Raw genomic sequence first — 25,452 nt, 5'->3', positions numbered from 1 at the left:
AATTTCCGCGAGATCTCGAACGAATCTGTATCCGATCCGAAGTCCGGCCAAATCGTAAGCTCCGATGATCCTTCTTCTTCTTCTCGTTCTTAGTTTGTTTTTCTGAATTCTGTGAAACTCTTTTGGCTATGGAGTTGTGGTTTTTGGTTTTTGCTACTTCTTCAATCTCTCTTTCTGTTTCATTCTTGGAAGGTTGCGTGCAGTTAAAAATGGTGAGTGAAGATTGGTGAGGTTCGAATGGTTCAGAGTTGAGGGAAGGTTTGGTGATTTGTGAAGATGGAGATTACGGTTACGGATCCGTGGTGGTTGAAGATTTGGCCATGGAGTTCGGAGTTTAGTGAAGGTGTGGATTGGAAGGTGAAGGTTGATGTTGAAGAAGATTAGGTGATGGAGGAAGAAGAAGAATCTGGATCGTGATGATGAGCATGGTTGAAGGTTAGTTACAGGTTGAAGAAGAATCTGGAAAAGTTTGTTAGAGGTTGAAGGATTGAGGGCAAACGATTTTGGAATGAGAGGGAAAATTTTTCTGAAAACAATGATTGGCAATGATTGCAGTTTATATATCAGGATCTAAGGGGCAAATGGGAGATTTGTGTAGCTCAATCTCTTTCGTCCAGCTGGCACTTAAATGAAGGTAAGTCTTGAATTAAGAATTAAGTCACGTGAGATTCACCTCAAGTTCACATTTCTAATCTATTTTCCTTCAATCTCAAATGTGGATAACTATTATTGAACCAAACTGATTTAGACTGTGGCTTGAATAATCACCAGTTTGAATTTTGTTTTGCAGGACATGATCATTGTCTCCGGGTCTGCACTGTAGTTCACCCTTGAAGCATGACATTTTTGAATGCACTAGCTTCTGGTATGTATACATTGGACCTGTTATTTTGCTCTCAAGACTGATCCATTAGGCAGTACTAGTTTCTTCAGGATTTTAAAATCATGATTTCCTGGCTTATCACTAACATATACTGCACAACCACCTATTGCTCTTGCCGCAGCATGAAACTCAGCTGTCACGTGCTTGCTAACCTTGACATGAAGGTATAAATGTTGCTGTTAGGTGTTGGTGCTGTTGTAAACGCAGGTTGTTCATGATGCATGTCCATTCAAGGTTTAATTCGTAGAATAAATTGCAACAAAGTGTTGCAAAATTCTGCAATACTTCATGACAGGTTGGACATGGTAAATGAGATACCCCCGCTGTTCGGTTCCAAGTCTACTCGTGGAACACTCCATGAATGAGCTCAACATCAGGTCATGTCGGTTTCTTGTATCATGGCCATGGTCCAATTCTAATTCTTCCTTGTGATTGAATCGTGGTTCACTGTTTTGCTAGGTATGATGATAGCTCGTTCAACAAGGTGACAACTGTTGGATTCACCTGATTCTGCATAGTAAGTGAGATCACTGTCCTGGCTTAGATTCTGCAGCATTGATTTGCCAGGTTTGTGAAATATTATGACTGGATTTATGTGTTAACGGACTGCGCTATTGTCTTTAGCAGGAAACTTTGTCCATTGAAGCACATGGCTTGGTTCATGATCAGCAACAGGTGTAGGTGCGGTCATGGGAATCATTTGTTCCTGACTTGGCCAATGCTTCTTTTATAGCATATGGTCATGAGCTCTGCAGCACGTGTGGGCATACTAACCTTGCTTGGTTAGTTTCAAGAGCATGCCTCATTTGGCTAGAGCATCCACGTGAGGGAGTATGGGTAAGGCATGCAACACGGATGACACCAAGTTTGGCCTTTTGGAGCATTAATGGCACATGTCAACGACCAAGTAGGAATTTTTAGAGCTTAGGAATAGGATTCATGGGTATTTAGGATTTTAGGAGTTTAGGGATTGGGTTGACTTTGGTCAGAGTTGACCAAAGTCAACAGTTGGTCAACACACTCATTCTTTGTATTTTTCCTGTAATGATCATGTAATGAATGAAATTTCTTCACTTGAATGAACTTGGATTGGTATTTGAACTGAATGGCTCTTGAAATGAATTTAAAGTTATCTTATATGAATGAATGAATTTTGAACATGTATTGAAATAGAGTGAAATGGATATTACACTGACCGAATTAATCATGAGTGACACTCCAATGATAAACATGAAACAAAAGGACTTAAAAAGGATCAAGATGTGCTGAACCACAACCTTCATAAACCAACCACTAGAGCCATTGATCATGAGCTCGGTAAATAGAAACACAACCAAGAACTCCACCCGGATGAACCAGGACCAAGAAGTTACTGAATGCAAGTTGACCAGGCAAGGGGATCAAGCATTTTGAATGATGATGTACCAGCCGAACTAGGATTAGGAGGCCACAATATAGGAGTTTGACCTGATCAGGGTATGGAACCATGACCAAGTAAAGGCCTTTAAATCAGGGTCTTGATCCCTCCAGAACCACTATTAACATCAGATTTAAGCATAATACCCAAGCATCTCCACGCTAGGGTTGGATTGGGGCCACCCCAAGTTTGCTGAGAAATTCTAGTTTCCACTAGGTGTAAGCATAAAGGTCTGAATTCAAATCACTGCCATCTTGTGTTGAACCTTGCTTGTGTAGATGAAATGCATGCTTATGATGATATGCAAATGTTACTAACCTAGAAATGAAATGAATGTACAAAATGGTAGGGTGCAAATTTGAGGTGCTACAGCTGCCCCTATTCAATCAGCTGGGAACCCGAATGGATGATAGCAACGGCTGTCAGACTTTCAGGGTAAACAGGGATTGAATACCAAGAACCGTAGAATTTGCACAATGCTGGGATTTGTCTCTTTTATTATTGTTTTTCTTCTTTCCAAAGCACAACCACATCCAGACATCGACACACGACGAATGGGAACAGAAATCATCTCAACTAGATGCCAACGGACAACTAGGAAACACTCAACGTTTACCAAGACCAACGGAGAGGTAAATCCACATGGGGACAGGTACAACTAGACGTCATAGGACGAATAGGGAAAAACTCAGCGTTTACCAAGACCAACGGAGAGGTAACCAATCATTATTGAATGACTGGAAGGATATTGATACAACCATACGTCAGCGGACGTAATGGGGAAAAACTCAACGTTTACCGAAACCAACGGAGAGGTAACCAATCATTAATGAATGAATGGAAAGAGAGATACAACCATACGTCAGCGGACGAAATGGGGAAAAACTCAACGTTTACCGAAACCAACGGAGAGGTAACCAGACATCATAGGATGAATGGAAAGACTCGACCAGACGTCATAGGACGAAAGGGAGACTCGACCAGACGTCATCGGACGAAAGGGAGAAGCTCGACGTTTATCGACACCAACGGAGAAGGAGGAAACTCAACCAGACATCATAGGATGAAAGGGAGACTCAACGTTTATCGACACCAACGGAGAAGGAGGAAACTCAGCCAAGACGTCATAGGACGAAAGGGAGAAGGAGAAAGCCACTTCACGAGGGAAAGGCACCACAACCGGAAACCGAATAGGACGTCTACTGGAAATTCTGGTTGGGGAATCAACCAGACATTAATGAATGACTGGGAATGAGGTATACAATCAGACGTTCATGGACGTATGAGAAAAACACAACGTTTATCGAAACCAACGGGGAGGTAGATCCACTTGGGGAAGGGTACAACTAGACATCATCGGGTGACTAGGAAAAACTCGACGTTTATCGACACCAACGGAGAGGAGGAAACTCTTCTAGGGAGAGTGAAAACAACCAAATTATCAGCGGATAACTGGGAAAAACTCGACGTTTATCGACACCAACGGAGAGGAGGAAACTTCACTAGGGAAGGGACGACGTTATGAACATCGAAAGATGATGTTTACAGACACCAAAGAATACCAGACACTACGCATGACTGGGAAAGCACCGAAAGATGGTGTTTACCGACCCCAAAGAAACAACACACGCGGGTGCTGACAGGATACTGACATCTACATGTCTGGGCAAGGCTACACACTTGCAGGGGATCTCACTGGGGAACAAGGTCACGACAGCGAGCAAACAGGAAGGAACACCAAGGATACCGGGTTGTAGGTATGAAACGGGTGACCGACCAAACATGAATTGGTTTGTGCTCCAAAACACTCAACATCCTGAAGAGGGCTAGAAAAGCAGTCCTGTTAAAGGATGGACATTCGATTCCACAAGGAATACGAATCTTACTCGACTGGGGAGGACGACTTCGACCCAAGAGCGCATGAGACATATTATCTATAGCCGTCAAAACGTAGATAATATACTCGCATGGAAGACTATCCATAACCGGGTTGCAGGTTGTTAGATGGATAAACGACCGACATCATCCTGAAGAAAGCAAAGGCAAACTTGTTAAAGGATGGTCATTCGATTCCGAACAAAGGAATACGAATCTTACTCTGCTGGAGGAAACAATCAAAAGACTGACCAGAGAGTGCATGAGATATATTACCTATAGCCGTCAAAACGTAGATAATATACTCGCATGGAAGATTATCCATAACCGGGTTGTAGGTTGTTAAATGGATAAATCGACCGACATCATCCTGAAGAGTGCAAAGGCAAACTTGTTAAAGGATGGACATTCGATTCCGAACAAAGGAATACGAATCTTACTCAACTGGGAAGGACGACTTCGACCCAAGAGCGCATGAGATATATTATCTATAGCCGTCGAAACGTAGATAACATACTCGCATGGAAGGTTATCCATAACCGGGTGGGTTGTTAAATGGATAAACGACCGAAAAGAAAGGCATCGGGGTACCAGGACTAGGTATGCAAAAGATGACCAATCAAAGAGGGATAAAGTTGCTAACTCGGAGCAAATACCCAAAGGAAATGAATATCCACTGGGGACAATACTGCTTGATCAAGGCAAGTATCCAGAGGGTACAGGACTATCAATACCGCAAACTGGGTACTGATAACTGCAAAGAGGGGATTACATCTACCGGTTGACAAGTAGAAAACCACGGAAAAGTAACCAGTCATCAATAAGATGAGCACACAGGGTTAACTCCACCAAGGGGATGAAAGTGGGATTTTACAACTACCGATTTGCGGGTAGAGGCCAACAAATAGGATGAACCACAAAGGTTACCTCCGCTAGGGGAAGAAAGTGGGATTTTACAACTACCAGCTAATAGGTAGAAAACCACAAAGATAGGACTTACAACTACCGGTTTGTAGGTAGAGGCCCAAAAATTCCGCTGAGGATAAGATGAATGAGTGCCGGTTAGTGAGCGACTATTCATTTATGCCCCAGGGAAAAACAGGAGACAGCCACAAGGAAGCCGATTCAGGATCGATCCAAAAAGGCAAACTGAACCAAGACATCCTAATGAGGAAAGAACTCACTAGGGAAAACTCATCCCAAGGGGAGGGAACGGAAACAACCGTCATCCACGAGGACACAACTCGTGGGGAGCGCAGAAGGAAATGACAAACATTTTCTGCTTAAAGGGTCAACTCTACATGGAGAGATCAGACACACCCACATCTGCTAGGGAAAAAGATCCAAGCTGGCAAGATGCTACCAATTTGGGAATAGCAATGCTGGGGATACCCCCTCACCTGCGGGGTCACTTGTTGGGAAAACACCTTTCTACCCTGCTGGGGAACCCAATTCTGAAAATCGATCCAAAGGCGCAAGGCTAAACTCCTTCCAACAATCCATTCTTGGTCACCACGGCTTCGGGCTAATGGATATGCTTGCAATGCAGATGCATGAGTTTTTTTTTAGCGTAATGCCCCATGATTATGGAAATGCCACGCACTAATGATACAATATGTTATGCTTATCTAAATGATGAATGCATAAACACACGTCTCCTCCAGAGACAACACCGGGGAGTTCCCATAACTGCACTGAAGATCTCGTTATCACGTCAATTTCCACCCTGCTGGGGAAAGACAAACCTTGCTGGGGATGAACTCCATCGAACCCGGACTGCATGGGATTACCCTGCTAGGGGAGGCAACCCATGCTTATCTCTACTGGGGATAGCCCCGCCGAACCCGATCCTCTTGGGGACCTTGCTGAGGGAAAACCATCAATACAACCTCTGCTGGGAAGACAGCTTCAGACTTGGAAAACAATCACAACTCCGCTGGGGCTTTGGTAACCTTCAGGCTTACTGAGGAGGCACCGATCTCGAATCTGCTAGGGAGATGACACTCTCAAACCCATTGGGGAAATACGGCCTATCGGACACGGGCCGCCCTTCGATTCGTCGAACACTGGTGTTCACCATTCTACCACAGTGTTGACTTTTCGCTTTTGAGAACTTCCAGAATCGTCTAGACTTTTCTGATCCATCCCACGAAGATCAAATTCCTGGGATCCATACAAACTTTCCAGTCTTTAGACTTTGAAGAGTCTTCTTGATTAACCCTCCAGGATCGTCGTCGTAATCCTTCACCGTCCTCTCATTGTTCGTCTATCCCTTGCCCCTGGTTGGACTCTGTGGGGATCTTTTGTCAAAAGGCTTCATATCACTACTTGCCAGCGAATGAAGATATCTAACGGCACCTGCACAAGAGATTGTTAGATAAAAACGTGCCCCAGGCGTGCCAACACTTCAACATCTTGGTCACTCCAACTTCCGAATAAGATTTCCAGATTTCAATCTTATGAGCATGCATCGGAAGGGACCTCTATGTTTCAAAATGCAAGTATTCTTTATCAAAACGAACGGATGTTTTCGTAATCAAAGCGGTAATGAAAACAAAAACAAAACTATTTGACTGAATACGCATTTTATTGACTGAAACAAAAAGGTGGCTCAGAACCGAGCAACACACAGGAAGCAATCCCTGAAAAGAGGTGATCGCGCACAAAAGGAAAAATCTATCCTAATGGCAATGTGACACCATGATCTCATCGGGTTCCAACTCGGTTACACCCCATATGTCCTCAAGACTTTCCGCACTTTCTGTCTTCTGAACAAGACGCTTCCAATCGATCTCTGCCGGAGACTAGCTGTGATCCAAAGCACAAACGGTCATGCTAGACGCAGTTGTTCGTCTCAATCCCTCTTTTGCCTGGACCGCCCTTTCGGGTTTCAGCCCACCGGGATACCCTTTTTTGCCCAAGCCGCCCTTGCGGGGTTTTCGACTTGCCGGGTGTACAGTTCTTTTCTTTTATTATCCCTAACTTTTGCCCGAACCTTTTCTCTTTTTTTCGGTTCGTCGGGATGCCCCTTTTTGCCTGAACTTTTTTCTTTTTTGTCCAGCGGGTCAATTTTTTCACGAAGTATCTTCTAACTGCGTCCGCATTCGCAGGGGATGGAAAATCTTCGTCATCCGTGGTCGTCGACAATAAAGCTTTGCCAGAGAAAACCTTCTTGACCACGAATGGACATTCATAACTGCTTATCCATTTGCCCCACGATCGTTGAGGAGGAAGGATCCTTTTCAACACCACATCTCTTCCCTGCTACCCACGAGGTCGCACTTCTCGGTTAACAACACGCTTCATTTATTGGGTACAACTGCCCCATGACAAGTAACTGTCGAACTCTTTTCTCAATCAAGCTCAACGCGTCATACCGAGTCCTCATCCACTCGCCCCTTTCTAACTTCTCATCCATCTGGACTCTCCACAATGAAACCTGGCCTCCAGCAGGCAATATCACTTCCATCCCATACTGAATGAGGAAGGCGCTGCCCCAGTGGATGCACGTACTAAAGTACAACACTCAGGACCAACTTCGTACTCAGCCACCACCGTTGGTGCATTCAAATGTTATCGGGGAAGCACTAGCTCATTCACTTTAAACTCTCCCCATCGGACATCAGAATCCGTTCGGATTCAGGGTCAGGCCCCTCCTCCGGGATCGGTCGCTCTCAATCTTTCGATTTGAGCACCTCGAGATGTCCTCATCAGGGACCCCAAGCTTTCTTGGTTGGGAATCATCAATGGGTTACTGGGATAATCGCACAGTACTCCTCTTGATTGCTTTCTGAGAGGTATACTGAATATCGTATTCAGTCGACGCCATTCGCCCTCTCGCAACCCGTCCGGTCCAAGCTGACTTCTCGAGCGCATACTTGATCAGATCCATTTTGGACATCCACAAAGCGGTATGAATCAGCACACTGTCTCAGTCGGCGAACAGCCTATGCCAAAGTACATCAAGTTTTCTCAAGCAGTGAGTGTATTGTTTCACAGTCGAGAAACTTTTTGCTTAGGTAAATTGCGTGCTCTTTTCGACAAGACTAGTCATGCTGACACAGTACGTACCTTATAAACCCCTTGAGGGCTGTCAAGTACCAGATTAACAGTTGTTTCTTCCACGGGAGGCATTAGAATCGGAGGTTCCTGCAACTTATTCTTTTTTCATTTTTCCATGCCCCTTGGCAGTCATCATTCCACCTGACCATTTGATTTTTTTTTTTTTCGGTTCAGGCTTTTTCTATATTATTTTTTTTTCTTATTTTTTTTTTTTTTTTTTTTTTTTTTTTTAGCAGGATCGACCTCGACTCCTCTTTCGTTCACGATAAGCCTCGGCAACTTACCGGACAACACTCCACAAGTGCACTGGTTCGGACTCAACCTCAGCCTGAGTAGTTTCGATCCGGTCAAACAATTTGCCCCAGATCCACCGGATGCCCCTCTTCTGCTTGGGACTTTGTCATCATGTCATCAACATGGCATTCGCTTTCACGATGAGTCATATCATGAAACAAAGTCACCGTAGCCCTTTGATCCGTGGCGCCGGTTTTCTTCTTCACTAGAGGATAGTCTTCTCTCGATGGTAGCTCGTGCCCCACGACATGGGTATTCCACCCTGGTGTAGCTTGATGCCACCAGGTGAAGATATCAACCTGCTCTTTCAACAGGGCTACCATTCTGCTCTTGACTTGCCTCTGAAGCGGCCTCAACTTTCATTTCCCTTCTGACCTCGGCGGTACTTGGGATTACCATCTTGACTCGCTCCTCGTGTGGTTGAATCACCTTCTCCTCTTGTTTCAACAACCTAGCTAATTCCAGCAGATCACAATCTTCTTCGCCTTCTTCTTCGGCATGATAGCTCGGAGTGTCGAAGTCATACAGAGGTGTAACCAAATTGTTATCGATGAGATCAGGAGAATAATCACTTTTGTGGTTGGAACGAGACAAGTTCAAAAGAAAAACGAAAAACATTGCCATTTTTATTTTTTAAAACTGCAAAAAATGAAAAACAGGGAACACCGCTTTTGACCACAAAACATCCATTTATTACTGATGCAAAATGTTGCAAAATGAAACACATGAGGTGGCCCATACAATGGACCAGTACGTTTCGGGCAAAACGTATGGCTTTCATGCAAACAACATTAAAACACAGAAATACTACACTTCCGGATGAGTGACAGTGATGCTTTTGGAGGCTTTCCAATTGCCTGGTACGCACGACTTTATCCACAGCTCTAGCTCGCGGTCGCGGTCGATCTCTTCACTCACTGAACAAGCCTGATCAAAATTCAGCATTCCTGCACTGACGAAGATGTACGGTGGACGACGTCCTCTGTTTGGTCTAGACGACTCTTGATCTGGATAACCGATCCCAAACATGTCTGCCTTCACCACTATGTCAATGATCCTTCCCCAGCCTCGGGCCTCTTTGTTCTTCACCACCTCTAGAGCTTGTTTATAGGAAGAAATGGACAGCTTCTTCTCTTTCTCAACAACATGAGCGCTCTCCACCTGGACGGTTTCGATTGCTTGACTGGGCGTTTCAAGTATTTCACTATCCATTTCCACTTCTTTCATCCTCTGGGTCGTATCTCTTATCAATGCACACCCTTCTGTGGCAACGGCCGCGCAACAATTATCAACAACAGGGAAAGCTCCATCCTGCATCAGAGGTTTCGGGACCACAGCCATTGGAACCTTTAACTGATCTTCCTCAGTCATCTCCATTCCTTTCTTGGCCTTTTTCACCATCTTCATATTTACAGGACCCTTCCTGGGTACAGGGTTGACATCCCCATCCATGATCTGTGCCAAGCTGATGATCTTGGAGTCCACCATGTCCTGGACAACATGCTTGAAAGCCCTACAACCCTCAACATTGTGCCCGGGTGCCTCAGAATGGAACTCGCACCTGGCATCCTCGTCATAGTGTGCAGGCCTCTTCTGTTGTGCTATGGGAATCAAAATCCTTGGCCGGACTAACCCCAAATCCCTCAATCTCCTAAACAAAAGGGTGTAGGTCACAGGTGGTTCCTCGAACTGACGCTCCTCCTTTTTCTTCTTCACCTGGCTCCTAGCTCTCGGTGCCTTCTGTTGAGGTGGTAGTTGTTGCTGTGGTACAAGTGGATTACCAACAGGAACGGTTACAGCAGTAGCATAAGGATGATAACGATCCTTACTGCGTTCTTTCTTTGCTGGCAAACTGCTTGACTCAACCTCTTTTTTGAGCGGACCACTACCAGAGAGTTTCTTCACTACAGAGTCAGATGGATTTGTCACTTCGGATGATGGAGCTTTTCCCTGAACTTTCTCCTTGATCATCCAGCCCTCAATCCTTTCCAATCTCTCGGCCATGGCTTTCTACCCCAGGGCAAGCCCTTGCACAATACTAAACAAATCCCTCACCATCTCTTTCAGTTCGAGGATGTCAGCGTTGGGAGGATCCATCAGTTCGGATTTGTTGCCCCTAGCAGGATATCTGAGTAAACGAGCTATGCGCACCGGTTGACACCTACAAAACAGTAAACGGGTTAGTATGACTCACACATGCAATGTCTGTCCGTACTAGGAAAATTCTGTCCTTGGATTCCGGTTTCATCGAGACAGATAAAACTTTATCAACAATGACATCTGGATGTCTCTCAACCTGAGTTTCAAATAATGGACCCTGAGTACGGACAAACATGAGTTGAATGCAGATGAATGTGAAATGAGACCGATGCAAATGCATGAATGCAGGTCGCTGTGCCACCAAGTCATCTGAAGACCCATTCTCTGAACCAGTCCCAGTCAACTGAGTCACCATAAATCCAACTTGGGGAGTTCCGAAATAAACGGAACCAGAGATTACATCACTATCATCACAGGAACATCCACTGAACGGATGACAATCAGATCCTCTGAACAAGTACTCTCAAATCAACCCGGGGATCCGAAATAAACGGAACCCGCTGATAAACCACGGACAGAACTCCGGCGTCCCAGAAATAAATGTCCATAATTCACAGTCACCATCAGTACCAAGAGTCACCAACAAGTCACCAACCAGTCAGCAACTGTACCTGTAATAATCATTCCCTCCCACTCACGGGTGTCATCTAGGCCAGGGTAAGGTCGAAAGAAACGCAGCATAAATAACCTTTCGCAGAATATCATCCTGTGCACACCCGATGTATGCACCGATAATATCCCACCAGGGTCTGAACTGCTCGTGATATCAATGTTCCGCTAAGTGGCGCCATACCACCCGCTTCCCATGAATCACTCTATTCCTAAGTTTCCTAGATTGCACTCATAGCCTGGGTATTGGGCCTTTTACCTCGAGTAACTCCCACCCCAAACAGAGAAACACAGCCAGCACAGCATATGAATAAGAATGAATGCAAACATAAATGCAAACAATAAATGCAAACAATAAATGCACATATATACAAATGAATGCAATAAATAAAGCAGCATATAACAACCAAAGCCCTAACCTAGAGAGCGCTAGGAGAGACTCGCTTAGGGAAGAAGGACCAGCACAGGTCAACTTCTCTGGTTATCCCCAGTGGAGTCGCCAGCTGTCGCATTACGCGAAAAACCGGCGGGAAACAAGAACAACAGAGCCGCCACCGTGCGTTATTTATCCCAAAAGAGGGAAAGGAAACGCTCAGAGTAAACCTGGAAAAGACATGGTCTCGCGACCAAAGAGAATGGGATCGGGAGTCGGTTATGCGAAGGGAAGGTATTAGCACCCCTACGCATCCGTCGTACTCGACGGGATCCACGCACAATAGGAAGGAAAATGGTTGCTAAAACACTGCTCACATAAACATCTATACAGGCTGAAGGAGACACGAGAAAACAAACAAGAGACTCGGCAGGATATCGCATCCTGGGCCTACTTAGTCTATCATGCACAGACATCAGAGTCCAAGTAGTTCGGACTGGGGAAACGACACATGCTCGCTAGGGTATCGCATCCTATGCATACGTATCTCCTTTGGACGAAGGAGAATCAGAGCATCCGTAGCTCGGCTAACACGCACACAAACAAACACAGGCAAAGGCAAACGTGGAGCCTGAATGCCAATCAATGGACTTACATCAGCATCCGAACCAAAACACACACAAAAGGGCAAACATGGAGCCCGACAACCAATTGATGGAATTATGTCGGCATCCGAACCCAAAACACACTCAAAAGGGCAAACATGGAGCCCGACAACCAATTGATGGAATTATGTCGGCATCCGAACCCAGAACACGCAACAATATGTAACAATCAAACAAACAGACAACAACATGCTAAGGAGTCGGGGACTCGAGCCTAGCATTTGTCAAACAACACACGCAATAAAAGAAAAAGGCGCCCGGAGAGATCAGCTCAATCTCCTGCCTACATACCTTGTCTGGAACAAGGATCAGGGCGATGTAGTTCCCCTACGCAGGGTCAAAGGTTCTAGCCTAACCAGATAACAGAGGGAGACACAACTCTAGGGAGACTACGACTCGAGCCTAGATGTTGTCATGCAAAATCAACCCTAAGTTATGGTTTCTAGCTAAATGGCACGCGGGCCAACCTATCCTAGACAAGGCTTGCACAGGAAGCAAGGGTCTCGATTGCAACAAGGGCAAGAGAAAGGGGAGGTCTCAATCGCAACGAGGGCGAGAGAAAAGAGTTAGTGTTAGTGGTTAGTCAAACTCGGCAAGACATCGCGTCTCGTGCCTACGTATCTCATCTGGACATGAGAATCAGAGTTGCCGTAGTTCGGCTAAACTATTCCTGTTGGTTCGTATTTTTTAAGTGGACGACGTCACTACGCAATCTACCGGATGCTCGACCTTTGGAGACTTACTCACCTGTAGTAGAAGGAGTGGACGTATCCTTAAGAGGGGATAGTGTTTGTTTGTGTTTTAGGAAAGCTCAAGCAAGAAAGGAAGTCCTATACGAAGGAACCGTGCTACCTTAATTGTCATGCAAACGAGACTACGCGGAGTCTAGCAAACCTAGGGGATACAATCACATCACACAAACATATACAGCATGAAATAAACACACCAACAAGGGGCTCAAACATCAGGGCTAGGCTTTAGTCGAGGGGTCATATCAACCTCAACAAACAAGCCTCTGTATCGGGGTCAGGTTAGCTCTTAACCTTGCCATTGAGGGGCTAAGGTGAAGCTGATGAAAGGAGATGAGGGGTGTGCCTCATTGCTTCTATCTCTGGTCAGAGAGAGCATGTAAATATAAGAATGTGGGGGAGTTCAGAAAGATGGAACTCTTTCCCCAATTAGACTCGATAGATCTTGGGTTTGGATCTCAATGCTACAACCATGTAATGGGAGCAAGGAGAAGACTCACAGAATAGTGGGGGATAAATTGCTTATCCCTACCTTCCACCAATTGCCTCAAATGAGGACTTTTCCTGCTTGGGACAAAGGTAAACATACACAATCAATGCCTCTTAAGGAGGACTTCAGACAATTTGCCCGGCCAAATAACGGGCCGGGTCTCCAGACTACATGAAGAAGAAGGTTCTATACCTCAATGCCAATTGCTTATAAGCAAAGCAATGCAAGTTCTTAAGAGAACTGAGCAACTAAGGGTACCTGTGTAAATAGCTAACCAGTCAGTACACAATTCAAACTAGCAATCAACAGTCAATATCACACAAACAGACAAATCCAATCAGACAACAATGAGCAATCCATGAACACAAGTGAATCCTCCATTAAGGCCTACAAAACACACAATTGTTAGCCAACAACAACAAATGGTTAAGCTCAAATGAAGGAGCATCATCACTCATGGAGATGTACTCTTGAACCTGAAATCACAATTCAAATGATAAGTCCAAACCACTAGGTCGAAGCCTAGGGTCAAAAGAGGATAAAAAATCCAAAACAGAAGCTCAAACTCCACATGAAGCTCATTTAATCAAATACTAACATGTCCTAAAATTAAGGGAGCATGCGAAATTGAATTATTTCTAAGCCTAGGGGTAGAATGGTCATTTCACAGTTAGGGGTTAATTTTGAATTAAATTTCTATTCTAGGTAAGTTCTATCTGAAACAATTAAAATCTAAGCTAATTCTAATTATTCTAAAATCCTAATATATCCTAAAATTATTTTCTGATGATCTAATTACCTAATTCTAAAATTAATTTCTAATTAAAATCTAGAATTCTAAAATTAAACTAACCTCTATTAATTCTAATATCTAAAAAAAATCTTATTATACTAATCAACATATTATCCTATCTCTAAAATTAATCCAAAATTACTAATTCTAATTAACTAATTCTAAAATCAATTTTTCGATTAATCCTAAATTAAATGTTTCTAACAGTATTTCTAATATACTCTACTCCTAAAATTATTTCTAATCATAATCTAATTATTTCTAATGTTTCTAATTGAAACTAAGTTTGATAATTCCTAAAACTCTATTTAATTCTAATGACTAATTAGCTCTAAAATTCCAAACTAAACTAATTAACCTAAATTAACTCTAACAAATACTAGTTAATCCTAATATGTCCTAATCATTAACAGTAACAGTAACTAAACAATTAACCTCCTAATCACATCTAATTATTTCTAATGTTTCTAATTGAAACTAAACATACAGATTAATTAAGATTATGCACAAATCTAAAATGCAGAACCTGGAATATAGACTCCAGAGGTTGGGCCCAAGGTCGTTGGCCCACCAGAAGCTTCAATGACAAGGCCTGCTAGGTGGCGACGGGGGTTGTAATTCCACATGCAAAGGAAAACTGTAGAGAAACTTCATCTTCCCTCACTCACCATCGTGTTTGGAGATCCACGGAGAGAAAGAAAAACAACGCGCTGCCAAAGAACCTGACCGTGCCGGTTTTCGCCGATGCCGGCAGCGGTTTGCTACGATAGGATCGCGCACCCCTCCTCACGGCCTCAACCTCTCTTTACCGAAACAGGAATCAACCTCTCCACTTCAAACAAAACAAAATGCTACCGTGATTCACTCTTACCCGCGGCGGCAAAGACGAACTCGAAGCTCAGATCTCCACGGCTCGATTCCGAAACTCCTTGTTCTCGCCTTGTTGCGATTCGCGTTGTTGTGGTTCGATCGAGCTGAGGCCGCTTCGGATTGAGGAAGATGGACAGTACAGTTGGTGAAGATGAGAGAGGCGGCTCGCGATTAGTGACGAAGAGCGATGCAACTAAGATCCGGTGACTGAAGCGGCGTGAAGAACAAAGAGCGGACGCGACCGAATTTTCAAAAGATGAGATCGAGATCCTCTTGTGCTTTCCTCTTCCTTTCCGTTATGCTTCCGTTGAGGAACAAATTGAATTTTCTTGTGGTGGCTCGGCGATGGAAGGTTGGAAGCGGTTGAAGGTGGTTCGGTGAACGGAGATTGGTTACGGTTATGGTTGGTTGCGGTTATGATGAAGAGAATGAATCAACGAAGAATCCAGAGTAATTTCCGCGAGATCTCGAACGAATCTGTATCCGATCCGAAGTCCGGCCAAATCGTAAGCTCCGATGATCCTTCTTCTTCTTCTCGTTCTTAGTTTGTTTTTCTGAATTCTGTGAAACTCTTTTGGCTATGGAGTTGTGGTTTTTGGTTTTTGCTACTTCTTCAATCTCTCTTTCTGTTTCATTCTTGGAAGGTTGCGTGCAGTTAAAAATGGTGAGTGAAGATTGGTGAGGTTCGAATGGTTCAGAGTTGAGGGAAGGTTTGGTGATTTGTGAAGATGGAGATTACGGTTACGGATCCGTGGTGGTTGAAGATTTGGCCATGGAGTTCGGAGTTTAGTGAAGGTGTGGATTGGAAGGTGAAGGTTGATGTTGAAGAAGATTAGGTGATGGAGGAAGAAGAAGAATCTGGATCGTGATGATGAGCATGGTTGAAGGTTAGTTACAGGTTGAAGAAGAATCTGGAAAAGTTTGTTAGAGGTTGAAGGATTGAGGGCAAACGATTTTGGAATGAGAGGGAAAATTTTTCTGAAAACAATGATTGGCAATGATTGCAGTTTATATATCAGGATCTAAGGGGCAAATGGGAGATTTGTGTAGCTCAATCTCTTTCGTCCAGCTGGCACTTAAATGAAGGTAAGTCTTGAATTAAGAATTAAGTCACGTGAGATTCACCTCAAGTTCACATTTCTAATCTATTTTCCTTCAATCTCAAATGTGGATAACTATTATTGAACCAAACTGATTTAGACTGTGGCTTGAATAATCACCAGTTTGAATTTTGTTTTGCAGGACATGATCATTGTCTCCGGGTCTGCACTGTAGTTCACCCTTGAAGCATGACATTTTTGAATGCACTAGCTTCTGGTATGTATACATTGGACCTGTTATTTTGCTCTCAAGACTGATCCATTAGGCAGTACTAGTTTCTTCAGGATTTTAAAATCATGATTTCCTGGCTTATCACTAACATATACTGCACAACCACCTATTGCTCTTGCCGCAGCATGAAACTCAGCTGTCACGTGCTTGCTAACCTTGACATGAAGGTATAAATGTTGCTGTTAGGTGTTGGTGCTGTTGTAAACGCAGGTTGTTCATGATGCATGTCCATTCAAGGTTTAATTCGTAGAATAAATTGCAACAAAGTGTTGCAAAATTCTGCAATACTTCATGACAGGTTGGACATGGTAAATGAGATACCCCCGTTGTTCGGTTCCAAGTCTACTCGTGGAACACTCCATGAATGAGCTCAACATCAGGTCATGTCGGTTTCTTGTATCATGGCCATGGTCCAATTCTAATTCTTCCTTGTGATTGAATCGTGGTTCACTGTTTTGCTAGGTATGATGATAGCTCGTTCAACAAGGTGACAACTGTTGGATTCACCTGATTCTGCATAGTAAGTGAGATCACTGTCCTGGCTTAGATTCTGCAGCATTGATTTGCCAGGTTTGTGAAATATTATGACTGGATTTATGTGTTAACGGACTGCGCTATTGTCTTTAGCAGGAAACTTTGTCCATTGAAGCACATGGCTTGGTTCATGATCAGCAACAGGTGTAGGTGCGGTCATGGGAATCATTTGTTCCTGACTTGGCCAATGCTTCTTTTATAGCATATGGTCATGAGCTCTGCAGCACGTGTGGGCATACTAACCTTGCTTGGTTAGTTTCAAGAGCATGCCTCATTTGGCTAGAGCATCCACGTGAGGGAGTATGGGTAAGGCATGCAACACGGATGACACCAAGTTTGGCCTTTTGGAGCATTAATGGCACATGTCAACGACCAAGTAGGAATTTTTAGAGCTTAGGAATAGGATTCATGGGTATTTAGGATTTTAGGAGTTTAGGGATTGGGTTGACTTTGGTCAGAGTTGACCAAAGTCAACAGTTGGTCAACACACTCATTCTTTGTATTTTTCCTGTAATGATCATGTAATGAATGAAATTTCTTCACTTGAATGAACTTGGATTGGTATTTGAACTGAATGGCTCTTGAAATGAATTTAAAGTTATCTTATATGAATGAATGAATTTTGAACATGTATTGAAATAGAGTGAAATGGATATTACACTGACCGAATTAATCATGAGTGACACTCCAATGATAAACATGAAACAAAAGGACTTAAAAAGGATCAAGATGTGCTGAACCACAACCTTCATAAACCAACCACTAGAGCCATTGATCATGAGCTCGGTAAATAGAAACACAACCAAGAACTCCACCCGGATGAACCAGGACCAAGAAGTTACTGAATGCAAGTTGACCAGGCAAGGGGATCAAGCATTTTGAATGATGATGTACCAGCCGAACTAGGATTAGGAGGCCACAATATAGGAGTTTGACCTGATCAGGGTATGGAACCATGACCAAGTAAAGGCCTTTAAATCAGGGTCTTGATCCCTCCAGAACCACTATTAACATCAGATTTAAGCATAATACCCAAGCATCTCCACGCTAGGGTTGGATTGGGGCCACCCCAAGTTTGCTGAGAAATTCTAGTTTCCACTAGGTGTAAGCATAAAGGTCTGAATTCAAATCACTGCCATCTTGTGTTGAACCTTGCTTGTGTAGATGAAATGCATGCTTATGATGATATGCAAATGTTACTAACCTAGAAATGAAATGAATGTACAAAATGGTAGGGTGCAAATTTGAGGTGCTACACCGACTATGCTAGCAGTGTTAGGGTTGACAATATAAATTAAGGAACTTAAAAATTCGATTGTCAACCGCTCATAGGTGGGTTCTTTGTTGATAAAGAAATTATGCAAACCTAAGTTGTCTAAAAAATGGAAAATGCTATGGTAGATACCTAAAGTGTAGAGACAGTCTTCGTCAACATACCTTGTCGGGAGGATTTCCCGATTTTACAACCGTTCAATAATTTTTCTTTGTCTCTCCCCCGGTTTCCCTCCTCGAAGAATGAGTCCGTTAAACTCCATTTGAATTCTCTTGAAGAAGATAAAGTGGTTGGTGAAAAGATTGGATTTTTACAAAATCCGACGAATGAAATCGAAAATGGAAAGTGGATTAGTGATTTGTGTGGTATGATGGTTAGGAAAGTATGAACTTTTTGTGGGTTCAAGGACTTTTTTCCAAGGTGAAAAAATGGGTTTGGGAGGTTGTAAGTTGCAAAAATGGTAAAGAAGAGGATTCTGCCCCGATCATTTACAGACGCTATGGCGGACGCCACAGGTCCTATGGCGGGCACCACAAGGCAAAATCTGGCTGGGCCAGATTTTGGTCCTTTGGTTTGGGCTTCTCTTGTCTTTTGGCTTTGAGGGGTCTGGATAGCATTTGGACTTGCGATTCTCCTAGTTTCTTTGACTTGCATAATTTTATAAAAGTAAAGACGAAAATAAAAAATAAAACTAAAACAAAAACAAAAACAAAAACAGAAATTAAATATAAATAAAAATAACTGAAAAATTAAAATACAAATGAAATAAATATAAAATATATATAGATAAAAATAGAAATACTAATGTATAGTAGTAGTTTATATAATATTCAAATGCGATAATATAAAATGAGTAATGCAAATACGAGAAATATATAAAAGAGAAATTAAATGAAATGAAATGGTGAGATCAGGTAGTAGGGGTGTCGTCTGCCTGAGTGGATCCACGGAGCACGACTATCTCCTGCCTGAGCTCTGCGATCTCCTGATATAGACAATCAGCTTCAGTAGCATGGGTGAGATCAGACACTCCCATCTGTAAAGTTAGGTCCGCCACTTCCTGTGTAAGCTCTGCAATCTCTCTACGGCACTCAGCAATCTGGGTGCGGATGTCGGGTGTCTGCAATGAAAGATTATTAGAGAGAACAGTGATTCTGGGAGATGGTGGTGTAGGTGTGTATTCAGCAGCGGGTGGTGATCTCGGTTCCTCAACGGTCTCTCCCTGGCCCTCTAGAGCATAACTCCAATTCGCTGGATCATGCACACTGGTCATCATAGGGTCTGGCAGTGTGAAATAGTGAATAGCCTCATTGTCGAATAGCAATCGGAACTGACATGGGTGGAAAGAGGCTCTCCTCATCAATCCTCTGGTCAAAACAGAAATCCATGTCCATGGTAGTGTATCCACAGTAGGTCCGAAGATGCAACAGCTTGCGAGACAGACCTAAAGCGACATCAATCTGTGTGATGATTCCACCAACATGGATGACTCCTTCGGTGGATCTGGAGATACCGCTGAGATTGTTTAATAAAAAGTTCCCACATGCTACTGGGCGAGACTGGGATGCACAAAATAATAGGAAGATCTCCTCTTCACCCAGTAGTGTCTCTGCATCCGGTCTTCCCAAGAAGGAATGTGCTAATATCATATGAAAATATCTGAAGGTTGGGTTATGTATGACATAAGATAGCCGCGTAGATGGATCTTGGCTTCTGCCACCTGATATATCACTCCAAAACTTCTCCACTTCCTTACCCAGGAAATATCCCAAAGGTGTCTCCGGGATAGCATCAAGAGTAGTCTGGAAACCCAATAAGTCGTCGAACTCTTTCTGGCTGAAGGAGTACTCAACCCCGAAAAGTCTGAAAGCAGCATACCCATCTGGTCCAGAATATGGGTCGTAGTCGAATGAACTCAGGAACTCCAAAGTCAGGTTCCTATATGTGTTACTCAAGTCATCAGCAAACTTGTCCCAGTGAAGCTGGTGGCTAAGGAATCGGATACTAGGCTCGATACTCAGTGCCTCCATACAATGCTGATCAGGGTAACGTGTGGGTGCCATAGGGCGATGATATAAAGCAATGTATCGCTCCCTCTGAGCATTATCTCTATAGGCAACATGCATGTCATCAAAACCCTGCATCCTGTAAAAGTTAAGAAAGTGATCCTGAAAATGCAAACCATTCAAATCTTAGTCTTAATGAAAAATATGACAAAATAAAATAAAAATAAAATTAAATAAATGCGAAAAAGTAAAATGAAAGAAAAACCATGGGTTGCCTCCCACGCAGCGCTTGTTTAACGTCAATAGCTTGACGATTCGAATCTATACACCTGTAGTGGGAATTGGTGGATCAATCAGGGTGTGGCTCGAGTAGTATGCTGGAATGTCTCCTCCTTCGTAGAGCTTCAGTCTTTGTCCATTTACAATGAATGGACTACAGGTATCGTTCTTGATTTCTACGGCTCCGGATCTCAGAATCTTGGATACTTCGAAAGGACCAGTCCATCTTGAACGTAGCTTTCCAGGGAAGAGTCGTAACCTAGTGTTGAAAAGGAGAACAGAATCGCCTGTGTTGAAGTTTTTCTTTACTATTCTTTTGTCGTGATAGTCTTTTGTCCTCTCTTTATATATTTTTGCATTCTCGTAGGCAGATTGCCTAAGTTCTTCTAATTTATGAATGTCTAGGATACACTTTTCTCCAGCGGCTAGGTAGTCTAAATTCAAAGTTTTAATGGCCCAATAGGCCTTATGCTCTAACTCGAATGGTAAGTGACAAGATTTTCCATAGACTAGTTGGTAAGGAGTAGTTCCTATAGGGGTTTTGAAAGCGGTTCTATAAGCCCATAATGCTTCTTGAAGCTTCTGAGACCAGTCTCTCCTAGAAATAGAAACAGTTTTCTCTAGGATTTGTTTTATCTCCCTATTAGATACTTCTACTTGGCCACTAGTCTGTGGGTGGTACGGTGTTGCTACTCTATGCCTAACTCCATATTTTCTTAAAAGTTTGTCAAATATTCTCGATATAAAGTGTGATCCTCCATCGCTTATGACTAAACATGGTGTTCCAAATCTAGGACAATATATAGTTTTAAAATAGTTTGATTACTACCCTAGTGTCGTTTGTGGGTGCATCTATAGCTTCAATCCATTTAGACACATAGTCTACAGCTACTAAGATATACCTGTTTCCTAAGGATGGTGGAAAAGGTCCCATGAAATCTATACCCCATACGTCAAAGAGTTCTACTTCCTGAATGTTTCTTAGAGGCATTTCATCATGCCTTGAAATGTTTCCAGTGCGTTGGCATCTATCACACTTGACAATGTAAGCATAGACATCACGCCACATGGTAGGCCAGAATAGGCCAGCTTGAAGAATCTTGGCGTATGTCTTAGAGGTGCTCGTATGTCCACCATAGGGTGCAGAATGACAATGCTCGATAATATTATTTACCTCTTCTTCTGGAACGCAACGGCGAAAAATGCCATCTTTACCCCTTTTGAAAAGGAGCGGTTCGTCCCAATAGAAGTTTCTCACATCGTGGAAGAATTTCTTTTTGCGGTGGTAGTCAAGATCAGGGGGTACTATATCAGCAGCTAGGTAATTAACGAAATCTGCATACCAGGGTACGTTACTTATTGCTAAGGAATTTTGGGGGTGCTCATAAGGATCTAGGTTATCATCTTCAATGGTTTCTACTCTAGCTATCAGTCTATCATAGGCAAAATCATCATTTATGGGTATTAGTTCAGGTTTTAGATGTTCTAGCCTAGAAAGGTGATCAACTACTACATTTTCAGTGCCTTTTTTTATCTCTTATGTCTAAATCAAACTCTTGTAGTAATAGAATCCATCGGAGTAACCTGGGCTTGGCATCTTTTTTACTTAATAGGTAACGAATGGCAGCATGATCGGTGTAAACTATAATTTTTGCTCCTACTAGATAAGATCTAAATTTGTCCATAGCGAAAACTACAACGAGTAATTCTTTTTCAGTTGTTGCATAGTTAAGTTGGACAGCATCTAGGGTTCTACTGGCATAATAAATGGCATGTAATTTTTTATCTTTCCTTTGTCCTAGAACGGCTCCAACTGCATAATCACTAGCATCGCACATTATCTCAAAAGGTTCCGACCAATCGGGCGGTTTCATAATGGGTGCAGATACTAATGCTTGCTTTAAAAGATTAAATGCGTCATAACATTTTTCGTCGAAAATGAATTCAGCATCTTTCATTAAAAGTCCAGTTAAAGGTTTAGTTATTTTGGAGAAGTCCTTAATAAAACGCCGGTAGAATCCGGCGTGTCCAAGAAAGCTTCAGACTTCTCTGATGGTTTTTGGTGGTTTTAGGTTTTCTATAACTTCTATTTTAGCTTTATCTACCTCTATACCTTTTTCGGAGACTATATGTCCTAAAACTATTCCTTCGGTTACCATGAAATGACATTTCTCCCAATTTAGCACGAGGTTCACCTCCACGCATCTCTCCAGGATTTTCTCAAGGTTAGCAAGGCAATCATGGAAATCAAATCCGCAAACCGAGAAATCGTCCATAAACACTTCCATGATCCCATCTAGGTAATCTGCGAAGATTGACATCATGCAGCGTTGGAAAGTAGCTGGAGCATTACAGAGGCCGAACGACATTCGTCTGTAGGCAAAAGTTCCATAAGGGCATGTAAAGGTAGTTTTTTCTTGATCTTCGGGGTGAATAGGTATTTGGAAGAATCCAGAGTATCCATCTAGATAGCATAAGTAAGAGTGTCTGGCTAGACGCTCCAACATCTGGTCAATAAATGGTAAAGGGAAATGATCCTTCCTAGTTGCTTTATTTAATTTTCTATAATCTATACACATCCGCCATCCTCCTTCTAAACGTTTTGCTACATGTTCACCTTTATCGTTTTGCACGACTGTGATGCCTCCCTTTTTAGGTACTACATGCACAGGGCTCACCCACTTACTATCCAAGATCTGGTAGATGATACCTGCCTCAAGTAACTTAAGAACTTCCTTTTTAACAACATCCCTCATTATAGGGTTTATTCTTCTCTGATGTTCCTTAGAGGGTTTTGAATCTTCTTCGAGCGAAATCCGATGCATGCATACAGATGGGCTTATACCTTTCAAGTCAGAGATATTGTATCCTAAGGCTGAGGGGTGTCTTCTTAAAATGTCTAAAAGTTGGTTCGTTTCCTCTTGGCTCAAGGTAGCACTAATTATAACTGGACGGTTCATCTTTTCATCGAGGAACTCGTATCTCAGGTTCTTAGGCAGTTCCTTAAGTTCTAAGGTTGGTTTCTTAGGGCATGGCATAGGATCTGGGGTAAGGGATAAACATTCGTAAAGGTTATCATCGATGTAAGGTTCTTTAAAGTCATCATCTTCCTTTACGGGGGTTGATGGTAACTTAATTGTTTTTATAATTTCTTTTTATTCTAATTCTCTAACACATTCATCAATGATATCTAAGGCATAACACGAGTCTCCCATCACAGGTGCCATAAGAAATTTCGAAAGTATAAATTCTATTTTCTCGTCACCTACCTCAAATGTCAACTTTCCTTTCTTGACATCTATTATGGCTCCTGCAGTCGATAAGAATAGTCTACCTAGAAGGATTGGTATATCATTGTCCTCTTTGATGTCCATGACAACAAAATCAGTAGGGATAAATAACTGACCTATCCTAACAGGGACATCTTCTAAAATGCCTATCGGATACTTAACAGATCTATCGGCTAACTGAAGTGACATCTTAGTGGATTGTAATTCTCCTAAGTTTAATCTCTCACAAACTGCTAGAGGCATTAAGCTCACACTAGCTCCTAAGTCTAGAAAAGCTTTTTCGATGACATGATTACCCAAAAGGCAAGGAATGGAGAAATTTCCATGATCTTTATCTTTCTTTGCTAATTTGTCCTCGGAAATAGCATTACATTCCAAAGGCTTCGGATCGTCAAGTCTGCGTTTGTTGGTAAGGATGTCTTTGAGAAACTTTGCATAAGAAGGTATTTGGGGGATGGCTTTTGTGAAAGGGATTTCTATATGAAATTTTTCTATAACTTTAATAAATTTTTGATATTGTTTATTGATCTGGGTTTGTTTGAGTCTTTGCGGATATGGTATAGGTTGTTTATATGGCGGGGGTGGTACGTAAGTTTTATCTTTAGGTTCTTCTCCTTTATCTCGACCTTCATGGTTTTCAGGTTCCTCTGGATCCTTTACTTTGTCCGGGGGTTTGGTACATTCCTTAGAAGTTTCGGGTTCACTCAATCTAGGGTTTGGTGGCTCATCATAAGCGTTCCTACTTCGTAGGGTAATGGCATTGGCTTGTCCTCTCGGATTTTGTTGAGGTTGTCCAGGGAATTGTCCTCCAGGAGTAGTCTGAGGGGCTTGGTTTAAAGCTACCTGAGAGATCTGGGTTTCAAGCATTTTGATATGAGTAACTATTTGGTCAACCTTGGTTCCTAACTGAGTAATCAATTCGTTAACATGAATGTTTTGGTTCATGAATTCCTTGTTTTGTTGGGTTTGAGCGGTGATAAAATTTTCCATAATTTTCTCAAGGCTCGGCTTTGGTGGCATAGGTTGCATAGGTTGATGTGATCTAGGGGCTTGATAACTAGGTCTCGGAGGTGCGTTATTTTGAATAGGGTTATTGTTTTTATAGGAGAAGTTCGGGTGATTCCTCCATCCAGGGTTATAGGTATTCGAATATGGGTTCCCTTGGGTGTAGTTCACTTGCTCAGAGTGGGTTTCGTTTAATAGACTGCATTCTGCAGATTGGTGTCCTTTGGTTCCACATATCTCACAATCTGACAAAACTGCGGCTACAGTATTCGGGTTTATGCACATATGCTCGACCTTAAGGGCTAATGCATCCATTTTAGCTTGCATCATGTCTATAGAGCTTAGTTCATGCACTCCTCCTTGGGCTTCCTTCTTCTCAACCGTCGCTCGTTCGACTCCCCATGATTGATGGTTTTGAGCCATATCTTCGATGAGGGCACTAGCTTCAGGATAAGGTTTGTTCATCAGAGCACCGCCTGCGGCAGCGTCGATGGTCATCTTTGTGTTATAATGAAGTCCATTATAGAAGGTTTGAATGATTAACCAATTTTCT

General features: G+C 42.7%; 1 long non-coding RNA gene across 2 annotated transcripts; it reads left to right on the top strand.

The window, feature by feature from the left end:
* The first annotated feature begins 629 nt into the window (after positions 1 to 629).
* LOC127127869 (uncharacterized) lies at positions 630 to 17,598 on the top strand. 2 transcript variants are annotated; one of them, XR_007805495.1, is made up of 2 exons: positions 630 to 1,400; positions 17,143 to 17,598. It is a non-coding gene; the product is annotated as an uncharacterized LOC127127869 (long non-coding RNA). The 2 variants fall into 2 exon arrangements; XR_007805494.1 differs by lacking the exon at positions 17,143 to 17,598 and adding an exon at positions 1,511 to 1,966.
* Positions 17,599 to 25,452: the final 7,854 nt, after the last annotated feature.

This window comes from Lathyrus oleraceus, chromosome 3, assembly GCF_024323335.1.
Source record: "Lathyrus oleraceus cultivar Zhongwan6 chromosome 3, CAAS_Psat_ZW6_1.0, whole genome shotgun sequence".
NCBI classification, from domain to species: domain Eukaryota; kingdom Viridiplantae; phylum Streptophyta; class Magnoliopsida; order Fabales; family Fabaceae; genus Lathyrus; species Lathyrus oleraceus.
The sequence above is the reverse complement of the archived record's forward strand: the minus strand, read 5'-3'. Positions and strand labels throughout refer to the sequence as shown.